Source organism: Telmatherina bonti (genome assembly GCF_933228915.1).
Source record: "Telmatherina bonti genome assembly, chromosome: 20".
Lineage (NCBI taxonomy): Eukaryota > Metazoa > Chordata > Actinopteri > Atheriniformes > Telmatherinidae > Telmatherina > Telmatherina bonti.
The window spans coordinates 35,479,094-35,502,419 of NC_136618.1; positions in this window are offsets into that span (position 1 = coordinate 35,479,094).

Here is a 23,326-nt window from a genome sequence, read left to right on the forward strand (position 1 = left end):
ATAGAACTGACAAAAGAGAGCCAATCACCATCAAAGACATGGTGATACGTTGAATGCATTTATTGATCTGTTTAACCATCCACCCACTTTCAGCTTTTTATGTGTCTAAGACACTGCAGTAGCAGGCGGAACAAGGTAGCTTATGTGTCCTTAAGTCCACCCACGTCCTCCTTTGTGATTTCATAATGGCTGCTGTAAGATGTACAGCTGGAGGGAGACTGGGGGGGCTTAAGGTAGATGTCTTTTATCAAAACTATCCTTTACTTACAAAACCAGTTGGGCTCAATTCCAGCCAGATGTTTAGTTGTTTGACTCACTAATTCCTGATTTGTAACCATCAGAAATCCACACAATGTTGCAGTGGTGTTGTAATGTATTTGTAATGTAAATGTTTTACTCTTCTCTAAATACTTTCATCATCATGCGGGGAAGCATCATTGGGAAAAAAAAGGCATGGAAACTTGTTTCCTAGCCTTTTTTTAACCGTTCTGTACCATTTGGTTTACGAGTTGCACCTTTAGAATCACATTTGCCTGTTGGGTCCTTTTACTCTGGTTCTCTGGCCTCAGAGTCCAGAATTAGTGCCAAAAACGGTTTATTTAGAGACACTTACCTTCCTTTATTCACACAAGCCCATTTTGATCAGGCTTCTCTGTTTAAAGTCCAACAAGAAAGTAATTTGTTGGAGAAAGGAGGAGGTCAAATATGCTAATGAAATTAAATGAATTACAAAAAACTTTATTATCCCAGAGGGAAATTAATTCATTAATAAAATTAATGTCACTGATCTTATCTGCAATTACTGTTTTTATTTAGATGGCTGGCAACATTTAAAATGACTTTGCTTTTTATTTCCTCCTCTGTAACTTGATGTTGAAACAGAATCTGGCCTAACGAGTCAGATCCATTTCCACACTCTAACCCCGACCCATCGCACCAGTCTGAACCAACGCAAATTAATCTGAATGAGAGATCATGATGGTCTGGGACTGGGACTAGACGTCTTTCTGCATGATTAGTGTGCAGATCCTCTCACGATGCATGATGCTTGGCGAATCTATCCCAAATACCACTAGCACCAATACCAGGGCTGGTATCAGTATTGTTCTATACCAGTGTGATGAGATGTATGTTTTTTGTGCGGAGAGCTTCTCAGGAATGTGACTGAACGCTGAGTAACATCAGCTTCTGTTTCTGGTAAGATCATTTGCTCTGTTGACTTTGTTTTTTCAAAGAACTGTGTGATTAAAAGGAATAAAAGAGTTTTACTTTTACCTCCGCCAAGGAGGTTATGTTTTTATGTTTTTACCAGTGTTTATCTGTGTCTGTTTAAAATAACTAAATAGATTTTCATGAAATTTTCAGGACTTGTTAGAAATGTGAAAAAGAAAAACTGGTTAAATGTTGTTGTTGATCTGGATAACTGTTTGGACAATATGGGGAGAACTGTGGCCCTTGGCAGAGGTTTTCGATCTCTGAGTGCTTTTTCTAGTTATTAGTTTTTTTTAATATTGTTTATATTATCGACTTTCAGTTTCAGTGTCTTTGACATGTTCTAAACAAGCTGATACCACAACTTGGTGCATCAGTCTGACTCACTGTGGCAGCTTTGGTCCATCTTATAATCTTGTTTCAGTTTTTTTGGTTCTGTATGTGTCCTACATTCAGTTCTGCTGGCTTGTCGGATAGTCGTAGTATTACCTCTGTCGACTCAAAGTCATGCTTAATGTCGTGCTCGTTAGATGCCCTCAACAGAGTCTGGGCTTAGTCCACTTTTCAAAGCTCCATTATTCACACAGTCAAACCAGAGTTAAGGTTGGATGTGTTGTGTTTAGAGATGATGTTCTGCATATCCTGGTTGGAACCAGTGTTTACTGGACTTCCTGTTGTCCTTCTATCATCTCCAACCTGTCTGACCATTCTCATCTGACCTCTGACATGAACCAGACATCCTGGTCCAGACAACTGCTGTTTGATGGATGTTTCCTCTTCTTCAGACTTTCTCCGGAAACAGCAGAGATGGTTGTGTATGAAAATCCCAGTAAATACTCAGAACAACAACATGCTGTGTTTAGTTGGTGAGGCTGGAAGGTCTGAAGGATGGGTGAATGTTAGATCATACATTTCATGAGTTCTTATTTTTTGTGTTTGTTTTAACTTTGCCTTGGAATTGTCGACAAGAAACTGTATATATTATACTTAATGCTGTTCTGTTTTTGTTTTGTTTTGTTTTGTTTTTTTTGCCTTTTTGGATAGATTTAGAAGTCAACTTTACTTGTTTATGGTTTGAAGTAAATGTAGTTTGGCTGAAGCCCTACTTTTCATATTGAAAACAGACATGCATGTGATGGAAAAGCATCACACTGAGGTAACAAGTGTTGATGACATAGTGAAAACACATCAATTCCACATGCAGACTGCAAGTCACATTGCTTCTTTGTGGCAGAAAAGACTCACAAATTGCAATGCAGTGTCTGTGAATTATGAATATTGGAATACCCAGGCCCTCATTTGGGCTCACTTAACCATGACTGCTAAAATTCCAAACTCTGTGTCATTACAAATTCTGTATGAAATTATTCCTCAAGAAGCAGTCGAGAGTGCAATGTAAATAGAAGAAAGATGGTAAAAGGAAAGAGCAGGAGAGTAGCAGAAAGAGAGTGAGGGAGAGGCTGACACACAATTTTCAAGGGCATTGCTGAACAATTAACTTGCGGTTTTAGCTATCTACCCCATTAGTCTTGGGGGTTTGGAAACAGCCATTGATTTTGGATGTCAGCCACTCTCATTTTATGGAAATAGCACTAAATGGCAGGGAAACAAAAACAAATTGAATTTTCTTTGCTGTTACTTGTAATGTGGAATTAGATATGTGCCCGTGTGTGACAGAACAAGCCAGTCACGGAAAGAGAGAGAACGATGCTGCAGTATGCAGCAGGATACATGCCATACACATTCAGTTATGTGCTATAAATAAAAATGATTTTTTATGTAAGATATGATACAAAAAGTCTGGTATTCTGTAGTTTAGTTTAGTTATAGTGTGGCGTGTACCTTACATTCTGCTAACACTGGTTTGCTTCTTATAAAAGGAAGTATTCAGTTTTATGCCCTGATGTGTAATCTTACTTGTACTACCTTCACTCTACCATTTGTTTACTTGTATAGAATATTGTACTTTAGCCAAACAAACTGAATGAAACAGCAGCAAAAAAAGAGTTTATGTAGACCTACACTGACATTATGAATAAATCCTGTGGTTGCTGGTTTTCTGTTTGTTCCGCTACTTCCCATGTGTAGCATTGTGCAGAATGAGCACCAGGATTTATGAGGTCAGAAATCAAAACAAAATCTGCAAACTTCTGCTGAATGAACATTGGGTCATGTAAAACAATATGGGGACTGGTTTCAAACCATTATACCAAGAGGTAATTAATGTGGGTGCAAAACATGGGCAGGTTTCAGTAAATCAACTACTCCTTGACTCCATCGCAGTCTTCCGTAGACTCTGGCCCAGAAAATTGGCCAATGCAGGGCTCTAAAATGAGGGAGTTTTTAATTGATGTGGTTGACAGTGGAACTCACGCATTAGTTATTAATTTTTTTTTAATTCTCTGGTCTTTATTGTGTCCGGTCTCCTTACTCGATAATCATTGACGAAGGTTTCTCATGAACTTTTACTGAATATTCCTACCCTTCCTTACAGAAACAAGTGATTACCGGGAGCCACCTCTGATGCAACATATAGCCATGAAGGAATCAGTTGTTCCATCAACTCTACGGAGGGCCTTCCCCCCTCAACACCCTACCAGATCCTCTTCTCCCTCCATTTTCCTGAGCGAGCAACACCCTGCCCCAGGAGTGCCTTATGGGACAATTCCTGGCAAACCCTGCCAGCGATTGTAGCTCTCTCCCTTTCCAAAAAAATCTAAAACTTCCCTGCCTAACAGGAAAAATCTCTTCGGTGAAGTCAAACCAACCCATTGCATTCTCTTGTTGAGTTGGAACAGAAAATGGCACACCAAAATAAAAGCAAAGGAACTTTGATAACTGTCTGCCTCAGGGTCCCATGGAACAGAGAAACCTGTTCTTTACGCAAAATTCAACTATACGGTTATTTCGAGATGCTCATGCCAAAAGCTCTGAAGTGCACCGGTGCAGTGCCCTCCAAAATAAAGCTCCCTCCCAGGCAGGCATGGTGAATCTAACTTTAATTGTAGGAATCGTAAGAATTTATCATGTTATAATGTGACTATTTTAATTGTAAGAACATAAAATGTGTCATAACATAATAGTTTTATCATTTTCTATTTTATTCTATTCTACAGTCATTTAGCAGACGCTTTTATCCAAAGCGACTTCCATATGAATGAGAACAACACAAGCAGGAAATCAAACAGTAGAGGACATGGTAGGGAGATGCTGGTGGACTGTCCACTTGGATGCAGATCCTTGCATGAAGAGCTGCAGGCTTTTTTTTTTTTGTTTCCTCCCTTCCCACCATATAATATCACCGATGTTATAATACAAAGAATTAATACCATAAAGTTTGTTGCAAAGAACTGGGCTACGTTCTCCAACTTTCCACTTAATACAGCTATACTAAGTGTTGAAGTTCTCCTTGAAGAGCTGAGTCTTCAGCTGGGTCTTAAAAGTAGACAGGGACTCTGCAGAGCGGACAGTTTGGAGATCATTCCACCATCGTGGAACAATGGGACGGGAGCCATTTGAGTTATTGTTTTGTAAGCCAGAAGCAAGGCTTTGAATTTGATGCGTGCTGCAACCGGAAGCCAGTGAAGAGCGATTAGCAGCGGAGTGACATGAGCCCGTTTGGGTTGTTTGAAAACCAGATGCGCTGCGGCGTTCTGGATCATCTGCAGAGGTTTAACCAGCATGCAGGCAGACCTGCCAGTAGGGAACTGCAGTAGTCGATGTGTGAGATGACCAGAACCTCACACATTTAAAAAAGGGTGAAACGTATCACATAACGTGATAATTTTATTGAAAAAATGTGAAACAATTCATTTTATAATGTAATCAGTTTCAATTTTCCAAAAGCTCATATGCAGAATAGATGTAGTGACGTAGAATTAGGCCTATTGGAGGAACATACTCTTTACTGAGATTATTCTCAGCAGAAATAGTGCTCTTTTCTAAAATGAAAGATGCATTGTTATACAGGGGAATGTGGAGGAGATGCAAATAACAGGGTATATACCACCTGCTGTGCGCAGGGAGAGTAGGCTTGTGTGTGTCTGTGTGATGCGTTTGGTTAACATTAAGGCTACCTGTGGTAATGCTTTTGGTCTGCTGTCTTCTGAAAACAAAAATGAAAGTTAGACAGACTATGCACCTTTTAGAGGAATGAAATGCCATGAGTCTGCAGATCTTGGCAGGCAGGTGAGGTGTGTGTGTCTGTTTTGAAGATGGAGCTGTGGATTGCAGCAGCAGGTTTCAGACACAGCTGATGATCGTGTCATTGCTGTCTCAGTATTTCAACCCCGGTCTGATCGGCTCTGCCACATTGCTGCTGTGTTACTGTGGTTACATCATTCCTCCCTAGAATATTCTGTCTCCTTATCGTCCTTTGTATAACTGAGGTTACAATCCGTCCCTCTGCACTGTGATCTCTGCTGCTGTACCTGAGCTCCGGTTGATCCACCCTGCCGCTGATCCTCCTGCTGTCATCATGAACTACACAGCCACCGTATTGCCATTTATCTTTTGGCTCTTAATGGACACCAGAAAACAGAAGATAAAAGTCGGTTTCTGCATTACCTTATAGAGATTAACCATTTTGGAACATAAAATCCAAAATTTGCCTACTACTGAGTTTAACCAGCTAAGTAGCCCAAACCCACTTTACTTATTATTAACATAATAACTTACATATTTACATAAAAATAGAAGACAATTCCATTTTAAAAAAGAAAAAAAAGCAAAACAAAACAATCAGCCTCATATGCAGCATTCACCTCTCCAAGTAGACCCCATTCCACCTCTCTTTTCGGAGGTTTTCCCTAAATTCAGCAATTGCTTTATCTGGTCTAACTCTTTTATATGTTGCCATTTTTCCTCTTTCATCTCCTTAAGTTGTCAATCATATTACAAATACAAGTAAATGAGGAGGCTTGGAAAACAGGCTCTGAAACAAGCTACCTCATTCATGTAAGACTTGGAAATTTCATCCCAGTGGTGCTGATGTAGAAAATGTTCATGTTTCTCTCCTTTTCTTTTCTGTATGTACAATCAGGCCCAGACGTCCCTCTCCCCAGCCACATTTGCCAACTCTGCGGGGGGGATCCCGAGGCGTTCCCAGGCCAGCCAAGAGATATAATCCCTCCAGCGTGTCCTGGGTCTTCCCCGGGGTCTCCTCCCAGAGGGACGTGCCTGAAACACCTCACCAGGGAGGCGTCCAGGAGGCATTCTGACCAGATGCCCGAGCCACCTCAACTGGTTCCTCTCCATGCGGAGGAGCAGCGGCTCTACTCTGATCTCCTCCCGGATGACCGAGCTCCTCACCCTATCTCTAAGGGAGAGCCCGGCCACCCTGCGGAGGAAACTCATTTCAGCCGCCTGTATACGAGAAAGTTTTGTTGAGAAAGGTAAATAAAGTCCGCAGCACAATAGAACCAATGAGGTGACACCATGGGTTAATGTTGACCAAATCTTGAGCCAAGTTCCTCTTGGGAAGTAGAGTAGTTCTACCTTTCTTAAAGCTAGAAGCTGGGAATTAAACCACCGGGCCCGCTTCTCCTGAGTGGTTCTCTTCTTCTTTAGAGGAGCAACATTATCTAGTGTTATACGCATTAAAGCTGTCATTCTAGCAACACATTCATGGACCTGTGTTGGAGTAAAGCTCGGATGGGTGTTTCCTGTCAGGTTAACACATGGTGTTGGAGGAAATACTGCTGAAATAGACTTCTTAAATTTGTTAACAACACTATCTGACAAACATCGACTAGAATGAATTTTCTTCTCAGCCCTTGTGTAGTCAAGTAAAGTAAACTCAAAAGTTATTAAAAAATGATCAGACAGAACAGGGTTATGAGGAAAAACTGTTAGTTGATCACCTTTGATGCCACATGTCAGAAGAAGATCCAGAGTGTGACGATGAGAATGAGTCGGTCTGTGGACATTTTGGGAAAATCCAATTGAACTTAATATAGAGTTAAAGGCAATGGTTAAACTGTGGGGGGGCAGATACCATCATTATGGGTTTTGGGGAGGGTGGCGGCAGGGGTGAGATTCCAGAAAAGCATGTGAGACTACAACTGCTGCTCCATCCACTGTGGAATGAATCCCGTCTCTCCTAATAAGACCAGGTTTTCCCCAGAAGCTTTTCCAGTTATCTATAAAGCCCACATTTTGTTCTGGGCACCACCGAGACAGCCAGCGGTTAAAGGATGACAAACAGCTAAACATGTCATCGCTGGTCAGGTCTGGCAGGGGTCCGGAGAAAACTACGGAGTCTGACATGGTTTTAGCAAAGTCACACACTGAGGCAACATTTACTTTGGTGATCTCTGATTGGTGTAATTTATATGATCTTTCTCTGTCAAAGTACAGAGAAGGACTGACCCATCTTATGCTCAGTTAAGCTTCAGACAGTGGTTACTGAAGAACTTTTTCAGGGTGAGGTAAAACATCTTCAAAAATCTAAACCCAGTAGTCTGAACCTACGTTGGATACCATCACCTGCCTTAATGAGACACTTTACAGTCTTGCTACTTGAGGCAGCAGGGTATTGAAGATTTTCACTCCAACAGTGTTCATCATAAAATTGAGTGATGGACTCTTACAGTGAACTTTTATGTAAAAACAGTGAAACACAAAGAGCAAAACAGAAACCTGATTAAAGTAAAGTCTTTGCATATAGTGGGTTTCACCAACAAACATGTGAAATGAAGTAGTCCAATCGGTGTCAGGAGGCTGGTTTGAAAGATAGCACAGAGGTAATAATCATAGCTGCACAAGAACTGCCACTAAATAGAAGAACAGGGAAGACTGGATCCAGTAACAGATTTTCCCAAAATGTGTTGTTTTCTTTCACAAACGTGGGAATGAAATTGTGTTGAAATATACAAAACACTGAAAATGATGTTATCTGGCCGGGCAGCTCTCTGGGTGCTCAGCCCCCCTAAACCTCTGATCCTAGAATCGCCCCTGATTCAACGTCAAGCCAGGCATTTTTCCTCAAATGTTTAGCTTCATTTATGTTTTTATACTGATGTATCAGTTAAAGAGAAGTTAGAGCTTGTGTTTGTGCAAAGAAGGGCAGGCGGGTGGTGCATACGTGCACCTTGTAGATGTGAGTGTGATGATGTTTGTGTGGGAAAGAGAGTATGATCAGGAGTGTGTTTTCAATGTACTTGAGTGTGTGAAGTTTGTATGTATATTCTAAATGTGTTTTTATTATGTAAAGCACTTTGAGCTGTTTTTGTAAGAAAAGAGCTTTATAAATAAAGCTTGATTTGATTAAAGGATACATTAATGTTGTGGAATATTTTATACTACTTTGATGCTACAGAGAGGACACGGCCGCCGTTTCCTCTCTGTAGCATCAAAGTAGTATAAAATATTCCACAACATTAACTCATCCATTTTCCATTGCACTTATTCCAGTTCAAGTTCAAGTTTAGTTATGAAGCACAGTCGCTGCAACCTCAGCGACCCAAAGTGATAATAAAACTACACAATAAAACAATAAAATTAGTAAAAACAAATGCACAACACAAGAATAGGAAATAAAAAGCAGTAAAATAAAAGAGATGCTATAAAAAAGAGGGTGACTGGAGCCTTTTCCAGTAACAAGCAGGTGAGGAATGGGCTGCACCAGTCCATCACGGGGTCAACACAGACAGACAAACCACCACGCACACACTCATCTGTAAAGACAGTACTGAGTTACTAACTAAAATAACAATGGCTACATTTACAGGGGAGTTTAAATTACTCTTTCATTGTGATTAAAGGTTAATTCTGCTATAAAGTGATGAAAAATGACCATGTAAACCCCTAATTCCTGATGCAAAAGTCTGTTCAGAATTCAACTTAATTCCAAAGTAAGTGGCTGGTTTAGTCATGTAGTAGCCATGTTGTCATGTTTGGTCATGTAAACCTTCATTCCACTCTAAGTTAATTCTGATCGTTCTGCACATGCTCCTTACCTCGACGTCGAACATATTCCGCATTTTGTCTCCCATCTTCGGTGGGCCATCTTCCTTCTTAGCTGCTGAAAATAAGTCAAGTAGTGTGCTCATGTCGAGCTGGTAATTCTAAATTATAACCAAGTTAGCAGCGAAACTGGTACTTCTTATGTAGATTTCTATGCTACGACTGAAAAGATGAGAAGCAGGAAGCGAACTTTGTTTATTTACGTAAATACTGATGTCCAGTCAAAATCCTTCCCTACCCACTGAAACATTCATTTATTTTCTGAACCACTTAATTCAATTCAGGGTTGTGGGGAAGCTGGAGCCTATCCCAGCTGGCTTTGGGTGACAGGCAGGGTACACCCTGGACAGCTTGCCAGTCCATCGCAGGGACACACAGAGACACACCACCACTCAGTCCTAGGGGCAGTTTAGAGTAACCAGTTAGCCTAACATCATGTCTTTGGATGGTGGGAGGAAGCTGGAGAACCTGGAGAGAAACCATACATACACGGGGAGAACATGCAAACTCCACACAGAAAGGCCACTGACCAAGCCCCTCCCCAGCCAAGGATCAAACCAGTGACCTTCTTGCTGTGAGGCCACAGTGCTAACCACTGTGCCACCGTGCAGCCCCCACTGATACGATAATCCTCAATTCAGAATTATTATTTCCATGTAAACTCGTAGGAGATTACTGTTAAGTCCGACTCATTTAATTCCAAAATGATTCATTCCAAATGAAACAACATCCTGTAACTGTTCCCATACATGCATCATACCAGGAGACGCTGCAAACTCCACACAGAAAGGCCACTGTATCGACCCTTTCCAGGCCAAGGCTCCAACCAGCAAGCTCCCTGGTGTGACGCTGTGGTGAGAATGTGAAACTAACATGGAGCCCCAAGTGATTCTTTTCTACACGGTGTCCATTAATACTTGAAACACCTTGAAATCCACATGTAGGCAAAGTAGACAATCATGTGAACGGCAGAACTAGAGTGAAGTAATTAGTTTCAATAACTCACCAAGAAGACAACAGATAGGTGAATTACATCCGCAATGAATCACGTGTCTTTTGTTTTCAAACCATAAAGCAGCAACATTCAAACCACAGCTGGATAGATGACTGAGTTTGAGCGGGCAGCTTTGTCTCTCCCAGAGATGGCAGAGGAACCAGCACAGACGAATCAGCGCCATTAGTGAGAGGGACATTTATTTAGCCACCCATTAACTGTGCAGATAAGGTCATTAAAGCGCTTAGTGAAAAGCTATTACTGAAAGGAAGATATCAAGGATAAAAGCCAGGAAGGTGGGTCTTTAGACATCAAGGGGAAGGGGACATTGTCACTTCTTCTGCTTTTCAGAATCAGTCAAAGTGATGAAGTTACAGAAGCTCTGGAATGGAGTCTTCCTTAGAGGCGTGTTACCATCAATAATGCTGTTTTTGTTGTGCAGAATGAGGCTGGTTCAAGCCTAACCTGACTCCATTCAGCCAAAGTTGTTTTCATCTAAATACACAGAGTATAGAAAAGAAAACCTGTTTGCAACATGCTCTTCAGTTTTTACTGGTGTACAAGCAACTGTTGTGAAGACCCATAAGCCTGGTTTGTAGCTAGTTTATGTTTAGATACAGAAATGCATTCTTTACTTGTTTACTTGTAAAGTCAGGACATGACTTTATAAGGAAAACCGACAGAGATTATACTCGGGTCAAACACTAAACTAACCCATGAACATCTTTTTCTTTTTTTGTAGCATGATTAAAAAGTATTTTTGAGTTTGTTTAATAATACATGTTTGCAAATTCTGCAGTTTCATGGAAAACTCAAAAACACTTTGATGGTTTTGACATAATGAAAAAAAGATTTTTTTCAGGCTATGAAAACATCATTAGTTAGACACCAGGCAGGCAGAGGTCCAATTTACTAAAATAACTGGTAAAAAAAAACATAAAAGACAGCAATTGAACTTGAATTTCTATTAAAAAAAAAAATTCCCTTTCAGAACTCCAGCTCCAGGGGCTTCTTCCTGACGGACCATTCGGAGTTTCCTGGGGATTCACTAACAATTGTATCCTTCTGGCCATCTTGCCCTCCCCACCTCCCACCGCCCATCACTTTAGCGCTTCTATCCTTGTTTATCTCTTCAGGTCCTTTATTCTCTGCCCCTTTTCTCTTCTTATGCCGGCCAGGCTTTATCTGCTTTACTGAAGATGTTCTTTAAAGCCAGAAGTCTACGGGTCAGCTGCTGCATGAGTTCCACTGTGTGCAGACAGTTTATTGTACTACAGAACTTTCCTGAGGAGAAGAAACTAGGAGGGCCCACCGGACTGGTTTCACTGTCACAGCTCAGGATATTCTGTTGGTTTTTAGACACAAACTTCCAAACGTGCTTCAGACTGCTTCCCTCCTCACCAAGTCTGACCTGGTTACCTTTTGCTGTTCATGGTTTTTATCAGCCTTTGTTGATTAAAGGAGCTTCTTATCCAACACACATCTGAAAGAATAAATCTTTTCCTGCATTCCTATTTTTAGTTGTGTTTAATGAAGCTATACCTCTGCCTGTATGGGTTCTGATGGAGTAAGAGCTCAGGCTTTCACATCAAAAGGAGTTGGTTGGTGAGTGATTGTGCAGCTAAAACACTTCAAATAAATGTGGGGAAAAACAGCTAATGAGTCAATCATAAAGAAAACTATGGTGGTTGTATGATTTTCTTTCTTTAATGTCAATGTTCTGTTGGATTCTTTGAACTGTCAAAGGGAAGAACGAAGTCCGGATGCAAAGTTTCTTAATGAGCCAAGGTTTTCAGGGGCCTAAAAATATCTTTATATACTGATGATTATTTTTTTCTGAATCATCTTTTACTCCTGGGCTGTGGGAAGCTTTTGCTTTGCCATATGAGCGATTTGTTTTCACAAGTATGATTTAACTTAAAAAGCATGATTTGTGTGGAAGTTCTTCCTGGATTCATCTATTCTTGTACAGGTGCTGTTTAGAGTACGCATGAAAGCACAAAAACTCCAAGACACCCTCCTTTAATAATAACTAAAACACCTTTATTTCTATGTTTTAGTCATAAGCTGCGTTTCCGTCACAATCTTCTGCAATTTAAAAGAGTTGTTTCTAAGCTTCGGCAAACAATTGCAAGTTGCAGGTGTTCAGCGCAGAAGTCTCAGTTGTCATGACATGAAGTTTTACACGACAAAGACATGAACTCTTTAATGAATTCAATGTTTTCTCTTTCTGTAACAGTTTTACTGCAATGTGGACCGCCGCCATCCCTCCTTCCACATCAGCAGCACTTACAAAAGAGGATTTGTTTTTAAATCAAGCAGATGCATCTCAGAACCAAAGACACGGAGAGTCGCTGACGTAAAGATCTGGTTGGAGTCCTGTCTGGTGATAAAGTGCAGAACGACACATCATTACGTTTCGCTTTTGATGCCGATAAGTTCCAAGCATGTCCTCCATGTATTTGGCACCAAGCTACTGCTAATAGACAAGTTGCTTTGAACTGTGTGACAATATAAACATTGTCATGAGGAAAGTTCTGTCTCATTGGTGTGAAATGGTGTGACTAGAGGGAGGACATCAACCCCAACCCCAACCCACCTGTTGGCTACCTACAAATAACTCATTCTCAGCTGCGGGAACGATTTCATTTACATGTGGTTGTGATTAGACTTTAATGAAGCACATATTAATGAAAGCAGTATTTGATTTTTGCTAATAAAAAGCTAAATTAATCACACTGTAGCTTTAAAATGAAAACTCACCATGGCAATGGCACAAGCCTTTTTCCATCACTGAAGATTCTGATGCCAGCTTACATCATAAAATGTTGACATCAGATCTACCTTGGATTATATTTAATTAAAACTTGAATTGCTGGTGACAAGAGGGAGTCTGTCTGGAAGCTGATGTTACCTGGATGAAGACCTCTCACTGTCTCAACCTCCTTTAGGTGATTCCTAACACATCTGGATGAAGATCTTCTCCCATGTTGCTGCACTTTTCCTCCTCAGGAAAGTTGGAGCAACATCACATGGTTTAGTGTGTTTAGATAGGAAGTCATTATGGCATGCTAGGTGCAGATACACACCTTCTTCCTCAAGCTGGATGTTCTTATTCTCCAAGGTAACGGAGCAGGTACACAGGGCAGGAGCAGGTACACAGGAGAGGAGCAGGTACACAGGACAGGAGCAGGTACACAGGACAGGAGCAGGTACACAGGACAGGAGCAGGTACACAGGAGAGGAACAAGTACACAGGAGAGGAGCAGGTACACAGGAGAGGAGCAGGTACACAGGAGAGGAGCAGGTACACAGGAGAGGAGCAGGTACACAGGACAGGAGCAGGTACACAGGAGAGGAACAAGTACACAGGAGAGGAGCAGGTACACAGGACAGGAGCAGGTACACAGGAGAGGAGCAGGTACACAGGACAGGAGCAGGTACACAGGAGAGGAGCAGGTACACAGGACAGGAGCAGGTACACAGGAGAGGAGCAGGTACACAGGACAGGAGCAGGTACACAGGACAGGAGCAGGTACACAGGAGAGGAGCAGGTACACTGGAGAGGAACAAGTACACAGGAGAGGAGCAGGTAAATGGGAGAGGAGCAGAAATGTCCAGAAGGGCTGCCGATACTGACAGGCTGTAAGCAGACAGACACACAGACAAGAGCAACATGGTTATAAATATCATGGTGGATTCAAGTCCCATAAAAACAGATTGTAAAAATGTGAAATAAATGTTTTGCCAGTCAGTACCGACGTCAGTAGCGTCTTCTGTAAAAAGACTGGATGGCTCTGAAACAAGGTCATGAAAGCTTCACATCATCGCTGGGCATCATGACTGAACAAACGTAGGCGCAGCTATGTGCAAGAGCAAGACCTCCACAGGACAGCGGTTGCCATGGGGCACGCTTGCTGCACAGGCCGGAACGCCGCCGAGGTGGAGGGCGGATTTATTACTAATGAACAAAACCAGGAAAGAAAGATTTTCCTGGATGCCAGAATCTTCATAAAAGAGCAAATCTGTTGGTAAGAATGGTTGGTGAAAGAAGCTCAGTGATGTCAGGAACCTTCCTAACACCAACCGACCTCCTGGACATTGTTGCTCCTCTAAAGATAGAATTTACTAAATAATCATTTCAGCCTATCTAAAGGCTGCTTACAGAGAAACCAGAACTAACTGCAGGTCTTCAGAAAAGCTGCCTGAAAGCTCACAGAATGACAAATGAGCTGTTAGAAATGTAGAGGATGGATTATCCAGGTAACAGTTTAAAACTGCTTCCAGTTCTTTTCTGATTTTTTATTTACATAAACAAGTCTTTGTCATAGTGAACATACCTGTCCAACATGTTGGGAGAACCTGATGAAATTTATTCTTGTAACAATCCTGCAGTGAACCCTGATCATCTGGAGACATATAGATCTGTCTTTCCCTCCTCTAAACTCTGCTGCTTTCAGCATTTCTGACATTTTGGCTGTTAAAAAGAAGTCCATTAAATGGAGCCTTTAAATTTTTCTCTGCAGTATTCATTCCTTCCTCTTCAGAGAGGTTTGCCCTCTGTTGCTCTGGCGATTCTTACTTTGATTAAACTTTGTGTGATATCCAAACATGTTGCAGCTGCTTTGAAACATGCTGCACTGCAGCCTCTCCACAACCACAGGCCAGTTTCAGACTCAACATTTCTATTCAGTGTTTCGCTTTGGTGGTTGTTCTTCATTACCTCCAGAGACCTTTAGACATCCATGGCATTGGCAAGCTTTTCTAAGGGTTTAAATGATCTGCCTTTACATGCAAACTCTGCTGCTTCAGACTCATCTGCAGGTTGGTATGGTGATAAGCACCGTCGTAGTAAAGCTCCTGGTTGAAGCCTCGGCGAGGGAGGGGTTAGCGTGTTCTCCCTGAGTATGCTTGGTCACCCTGGCTTTCTCCAACCATCCAAAGAAACACAAAACAGAGATTATTTAGGTTAACTGGTCTGAATTGTCACTAGAAGTGATTGTTTGTATCCCTGATGTACCCTGCTTCTTGCCTGCTGGCATCTGGGATAGGCTCACACCGCCTCATGACCCTGCATTGGAATATGCGGATATAGAAAACGGATCCATCGACGGCCCATCTGGAACAGTATTCATTCCCCTGAGAACTGCAGGTCTGACTTGGTTTCCATCCCACCTGAGAAAGGAGAGCTTCTCTGTTCACATGTAGAGAATACGCAGCGTCGTGGTCCACGCACAGAAATGTGGGCGTATTCGGCGTTTTGGGTGTACCGCAATCCATTTGTGTTGGTTTAGCAGTGGCTCTCAGCTTTTAACTACTTTCTTATTTCTGTCTTATTCCCAATTTCAGTCGAGTTTTTCATCTCATCACTTTTCCCTGAGTTGGATCCTCGGCAGCAGCTCCATGATTGGTGAGGAAAAGGATGTTTTCTTCCTGCTTCAGTTTCTGTGCAGAGCAGTGACACCCGATTCGGATGTTATAACCGCTTGAATGGGAACCATAGGGGTTGGTGGAGCCCCACTGTACTCCCAGTACCAGCAGGATGTTGTCCCACACCATATGAAACCAAAATGTTACTTACCTCTGTCTCTTTCAGTTTTGTTGTTCATTCATTCATTTTCTTAACCACTATGTCCAGTTCAGCGTTGTGGGAAAGCTGGAGTCCATCCCAGCGATCGTTAATGGAGAGCCAGGTACATCCTGGACAGGTCGCCAGTCCATCACAGAAGTTTGCAAATATCTGCCAAGATGAGGATTAAAAAGGTTCTGTGGATGAAATCTTCCAAACTGAGACTTGTCAGACGTGTTTTGTGTGGTTTTACCATCATCTGTCACCATTTTAAAGCTGTAGGTTAGTTCTGGTTTTTTATCACCTTCCAGTCTTTGCGCAAGACCTTCTTAGTTTAGGATCACAGTTTGTCAGGAAACTGAGCAAGCTGATAAGCACGACTCTGTACCTGCCTCACTTGTCTTGTAAGCATTTCTTCATGTGGTCAGTAAATGTTTTGTAAGATGAATAAATTAAGGTAAAAAAAGAAAAGAAAGAAAATGAGAACCATCCTGCAAGCATCATTTCTGTCAGATTATGTCCAGTTTGAGCAACTGGATAAATGCATTGTATAAAACACATGTCTGATGAAAAGCAGAGTTTTACTTTAATGATCACTGTTCTATCTGTTCAATGTTTCCTTTTGGCAGAGCTTGTAGCTCAAGGTAACCATGCTGCTGCGTAAACCACCAAAACCTGCAGTGAAGACAACTTCTGGCAGGGTTTTCTCCAGGTGATGCAGCTTTAGATGTGTACAGCTTTAGGCTGTAGATGACAAGTTAACTAATACCATTTATTCAGAAGGAAAAGTCACGTGCAACATGATACTGCAGTGCTGTGTGCTAATGTACGGCTACTTAAAGTACAACCCATGCCAACGGATGTTAAGCGTTTCCAAATGGAAAGGGGGGAACTTGTTTCCCAAGGTGCAGAAGAGCTGTGGAAGCAGCAGCTGACTGACTCTCAGGACTTCCTGGATCACCTTTCTCCCACCTTAAAACAAGCATCATAGAAAGCATGATCATTAGATTATCCAGTTGTCTTTAACAGCTGGACTCTAGCAAAGAAAAGTCAATGGGAGGCCACATCAAGCCGTTCTGTTTATCCTCTGTCAGAAGCTGAGAATTACCTCTGGATGTTTCCATGATGGTTCTGCTGCAGACATGATGCCTCAGATGGGTCTACAGTGCGCGGATGCATCTGGTGGTGGCATGCCTGCCCATGGAAAACATCCTCCATCTTTTTCTACCTGTGAGATGACTTAAACTCAACAAGGTTAAACCTGTCCGCATAATATTATATCATATAATATTGAATTATAAATATTGAAATATTGAATTTCTCTTTGGGGATTAATAATGAAGTATTTTTCATTTCATGATGTTCCTGCCTTAGGAGGTGCTGGACTGATGCTTATGCCGTCATCACCTGCATGGTTCCAACAGTGATGGGCGGAGCCACCATGATGTCACCTGTAGGTTTCTGAAGAGCTGAAATAAACCTCATTGGACGGTTCCCACTGTCGCCATCTTGGCAGCTCCACACAAGCCAAGGATGTTTCTCAATTCAGAGTCTGCACACTTCCAAGTGCAGATTCGTCGGCTGCATACGTCATAGTGGCGCCAGGTGCTGTCCCAATTCAAAGGTTCCTCCCAGTCCTCCCAGTCCGCCCTTCGTTTGGCTCCAGATCAGCTTGAAACGAAGGATACAAGAGATGCATCCTAAGCGCCCTCTCCTATCCCAGAATTCATTGCGGTCCTGATAGAAAAGAATGAGCAGCAGAGTAGGTACCACACCGGCCAGACCGTTTATTTATTTATTTTTATGTATAAACACACAATTTTTTTTTCTTTCTTTTTTTTTTTTAATGCGTACATTTTTTATTAAACCGTTTCACATATTTCATTTTTCCCTGTTGGTGTAACTATTCCCAAAGGAAAATAATAATATAAAAAAAAGAGCATAGTCCAATATGAAATGCTATTCTGTGTACAAAACAGTCCCCCTTCAGATCCTAAACATGTGCATAAATAACATCATACATGATGAAATAGAACATCAGGACTGATTCACAGATCAACATTTCAGAATGATTCGTTTTAACATTGTTCACCGACCACAAGCAGAGAAACGGGAGGAAATTTCCAGTATTAATTCATTGGAATGTAGAAAACAGGAGTATTTTATCCACTCTTCCTCCTCCTCAGTCCAAAGAACACACACCTCCTCCTCCCTCCAGTTGGACTGGTTATGCAAACAAAGCAACTATTTCCTTTATTACACACACACAAAGACAGTTTAAGGAAAAACATGTTTTGTTCAAACAAAATCCAGATTGTTCGCTTATCAGCCTGAAAAACAACACGTCCACGAGAAATACTGAGGGAATGAAGACGCCGTTCATCACACACACACACACACACACACACACACACACACACACACACACACATGACAGAAACACAGTGAGGTTAAAGCAACATGTATAAAGGAGAAGGGAAAAAACTGCCTGGGCTTCGATTTCCCTTCATGCAACAAACACCTGCAGGGGAAGAGAAGACTGAAAGAATGATGACAAGGTGGAGAAAGGGCGGGGCATAAGCAGATAAAGGGCGGGGCATAAGCAGATAAAGGGCGGAGGAAACTAAAGGGTGGGGAAATGCTAAGGAAGGGCGGGGCCAGGTCATAAAAGGAGTGTGGAAAAGTGAATGGGTGGGGCAAAGGCGGGGCTTTGGCACATATATTCTAAAAAAAAAAAAAAAAAAAAAAGCCAGTCTGTGATTGACAGCTAGCAGAGCCAAACATCTGGCTTCTGTGGTCACTTTAAATAGAAAGATGAGAAGAAGAAAAGCAGTTTGATATGTTTTCCAACGCTTCTACTCGCTCAGGACGCCGTTTCATACAACACTAAAAGGGGTATGCCCTAAAAAGCGGAGCTGCATCATCCTATGGATATAAAAACAAACCTCCTTCCTGCCTTCAGGCTTCCTAACGCCTCACCCCCACCGCTCAGTAATCTGTCCCGTCCTCCCGGTACACCTGCTCCTCCTCCTGGTAACCTTTGTAACCCTCATCCTGGTAATCGGGAATGTAGTCGCGGCCGCTGCCCGGGCACACAAATAAACACACAAATTTGTCCCAGCAGACGAGCTGGGAGGACAATGTGTCCAATAACCACAATGGATTTCATTCCAGTCGTCCTCAGCTTGATGTCAAGCTCTGCACTCGTCCGCTAATTAAGTCTGATGTGTGTCAGGTGTGTTTCAATAGGAGAACTCATGCGGTCCTCGAGGACCGAAGTTAACCCCCCCCCTGAGCTAAGTGATGGTCAGGTAGTATCAAACTACTTGGGTATAATATGAACTTCAATATTTCAGATGTAAAGCTGGATGTTCAAGGACAAAGACATACTTCAAAGCTAAGTGACAAGCAGACATGTATGCAGTATGAGAGACCAAGACTCAAGTATAAGTACTCTACGGATAAAGTCACTTGAGTAGATGCTGAAGTGTTCTTGATGTGCCCTACTTCAGCAGAAGTACTAAAGTATTCAACATTTTCATTTGTTTTATTTATTTTTATTTATTTTTACTCAAGTACTAAAAGTAAAAGTACTGTAGTTATTTGTGTAGTTATTTAAGACAATATTAAACTTTTGTATATCACATTGTTTATGATTTAAAATTTTCAACCTGACATAGAAAAATCCTTTGGCTGGAGCAGTCGTACACAAGCAGGAACATACCGGGAAAACAAAACATCCAAACACATCAATGTGTTCATTCCCCTCCACAGCTTTCCCCGTCTTAAAGTGGAACTATTCTGTTCATTTCAGGCTAATTTATTTTTATTTCTGAGACCAGAAGGGCTGGGATTGATGAACTTCAGACCGACCCTCTCCGTAGGCTGTCAGATCAGCCTGCGGGCAAAACGAGTGGATTGAGACTCTTCCGCATTAAGCCCCGCCTCCCGCCACTGCACTACATCGGGAGCGCGCACCGCACCTGCTTTCACCGTCATTGTAACGTCTCATAAACAGAAGGATTAGGCTCATATGAACTCAATAAAAAAACAAACTACAATGTCAACACATAGCATACAGCCCTACATGTTGGAACCTGAATCAGAGCCTGAAAACGAAGTGTAAAACAGCAACCCACAGCAACGAATGCAGCAGGATGTCTCTCTTTGGTAAACTCACCAGCCATCGTTGGAAATAACTTTATCCCACGTTTTCCACCCGCCTGATGTATTTGTACATGCCCTTGTTAACCAGTAGAAGGTAACCAATCACCCAACCTTATCCCCCGGGACGTCACAAGGATTTCCACGAAGAAAAAACTCTAAAACCACGCGTTTTTCGTCGCCATGGAAACCGAACGGAGAGAGTGCTGGAACTCAAACTCAAACTCAAACATGCGTTTAGGTGATAAAAAACAGTGTTGTTCACATGTCTGATGAGGATTCAACACTGTAACACTGTAGAAAGCTCAGAAAACTCCACATACCATCATAGCACCCCTTTAAAATAGCAAGTATACATTAAATATGTTTGTTTTGTTTTTTTTTATGTAAAGATATCTCTCATATTCCATAACTTTGTGGCAACTAAAGGCAAGTTGGTCACTGATTAACCCGTTCTTCTGTGAAAACAAAAGTAGTTCGGGCGCCCAGTAACGATGAACACAACTCTTTCTAAATAAAATCAGAACAAGCACCCCATCCTTCTCTTCACTGCCTATTTTTCGTCCCTGAGTAATAACTCCCCTCTTGAGCCAGTGTGTATGAAGAAGCAATTTTTTGTACATTGGGGTTTTGATATTGGTATAGAGCAGAGGTCTCCAACTCGGTCCTACGAGGTCGGCGATCCAGCAGGTTTTCCATGTTTCCTTTCTCCAACGGATTGTTTAAATTATTGATTGTTTGTGCCAGGGGCGTTTCCTGGACATGGGAACATGGGGGGCTGAGATCAGTGTTGATCTGACATCATCATCACAGGTGTCTTTTGTAAGTGTTGACACCAATTAAGGGAGAAGTATCAGCTAATAAATCCCAGACTTGTCTGTTCCCACACTTCTTTACAGACGCCCGGCTGATAGATGAGGCTCCTGTTCATCCTAGTATCTTGTTGGAGGGAGAGCAGCTCTGTGCATTTCTGACATTTTCATAATAATAAACTGTTGGACAAGAGAGGGAGACGTTGCTGAAATGTCCATTTAATTTCAATTTAAAGGTCAACTAAAGATATTTTCATCCAGCTTACTCAGCAAGACCGATTCCTCTGGCAGGTAAATGAGGTCAGCAGGAGCAATATTCCCCTGGAAATGATCAAGCTGGTTAGCATACACATTGTCACTTTTTGCAGCTCTTACTGTATCAGTTCTCTGCATGCTCTTTGGATTTAAGCAGATATTTGGAGAAGCTCAAGAAGAAACAACATTTCATTCACTGACTTGTCTGGCAACTAAATTGAAATGTTGTTCTGATCAGCTGCTGGAAGGAATCCTTGATTTGGCCATATGTGCCAGTGTTTGTGTAAACTTCATGTCACGGGTGGTGCGGGACCAAGCATGGACTCACCAAGATCCTCTGGACTTGGAAAACATGCTGAAACGGGGCTCAACTTGACTAGACTGGACACCACGCAACACGGCTGAGAAACAGCAATGAACTGGCAAAGAGAACAAACCCAAGAGGAACACACACACACACACACACGGTGGAAGAGCTATAAAATAACCAGAAACAAGGCAAAACTTCCAACACACAAAATAAAACCTCAAAATCGTGACACTTTATATCTAACAAAAAGTGAAACAAACAAAAAGCAGCTGGACCAGCAAGTCACGGTGTCGTAACGTGTCATTTACACGTAACATGGAAGCTGAGGATCCGAGACGACAAACTGCAGCGACCATATCGACCTAAGACAAACACGCTGCTCCATTTCCTGTCTGAGTACTCCACACGCCAGCATGTGTTCAGTTTGGTGAGGATCCTCCAGCGAAGGACAAAGATTTCACAGATGATACGCGAGATGGAAATATTACAGAGGTTATGCTGATGAAAGGACACGCTTGTCTGACGCAGCAGCATTTATTCTGCTTGACTTGGCTGAGAATCGTTACACAACCACAGTGACATGTGTAACGTTCTATTCTATTTTATAATCCAACACATACACATCTGATCTGGATCTAATTGAAGGATTATTAACACCTGATCCCTCCCTTCAGGTTAAATGCAACGCCTTTTGTGAAGGCAGACTGGTAGATGCTGCATTTACTCTGGGAAAGGATATTGTACATCACATTACATCAGTGGCTAAATGCGGTTTGTGACCGTTGATGAATCCTTCAAATGAACCATGTGGCTCTTCTAGAGCAGTAAAAACAGCTGCATGAATGTGTTCAAATCTGGTTTCTCAGACATGCCAGCCCAGCTGTTGACTTTTAGTCTAAATGAAACCTTTTTTTGTCTGATGCCACATATGTAAACACAATTATTAAATAATTAACTAAAAAATCTACATTTAATCCAAGAAAAACGTATTGTAAGAATCAGAGAATGAGTTTGTACATCAGAGCCATGGATGGGGTAAATTAGTATTTTATGATTAATGAAAGACAAAGTATGGCACGTTGACATGGTTAGAGTGTGAATAACATCTGAGTGGTAGGAACTATCATCCTGTTCTTTGTCATACGTGTAAATGGATGTATAAATGGGCTAAACTTAAACCAATGCACTTGTTTCAGCTACAAATCGCTGGAAGAAACTGGAACTATTTCATTTCCAGGAAATATTTAGTTAAATCAGGATCATTGTGATGAAATGTTAGAGTTTTGTTAATCATCTACCGTGTAGTAAAAAACTGTGCAAGCCTTTTGCTGTGACTGAGTTGCGGTGAATGTAAATTGTAGCAGGATCAGTAGATACCTGTTCCTGGTCAAGCATAGACCTGAAACCGTTTTACATGCTTTGGAGTATCGAGAGGGAAGTTTCCTGAAGAACTGCACTTTTTCTCTAGTTGTATTTACATTACAGACAGAAACACGGACATGACATCATCTGTCAGTAAACAAGACAAAGTCATGGTCTAGCCCTTGTTTAGGTCACATTGGGCTCCATGAACCCTGGGTTTTACTGTTGGACTAATCCTTTGGGTTTGCTTGATCCTTTGGATTTCATTGATGATGATCTGATCTCTTTTTATAGTTGCAGGATGTGTGTTTAATGTGTTTCCCCAAGTGAAACACACAGATGTGGTCAGGTCAGTGTAGTTATTTCACAGATCACTGGTCCTGAGAGGACACACACCTCATTGGAGTGTCTAAATATCTGCTCGTGAAACACACTGAAACACCCAAAACTTAACAAAGAACAAAATAAATGACACCTCAGAATTTAGTGCAAAATTTCAGGGCAAGCAATGATAGAAGTGAAAATCCTACAATAATGTATAACAGTGCAGTTAGCAGTCTAAGCAGCTACAATAATGATAAAGCAAAATAAACAACACTTTCAACTTTAGTGGAAAAGTTCTGGGTGAAAGAAGACAAAAGTGTAAATCCTAAAACAATAAAAAAAAAAACAACTTAATAAAC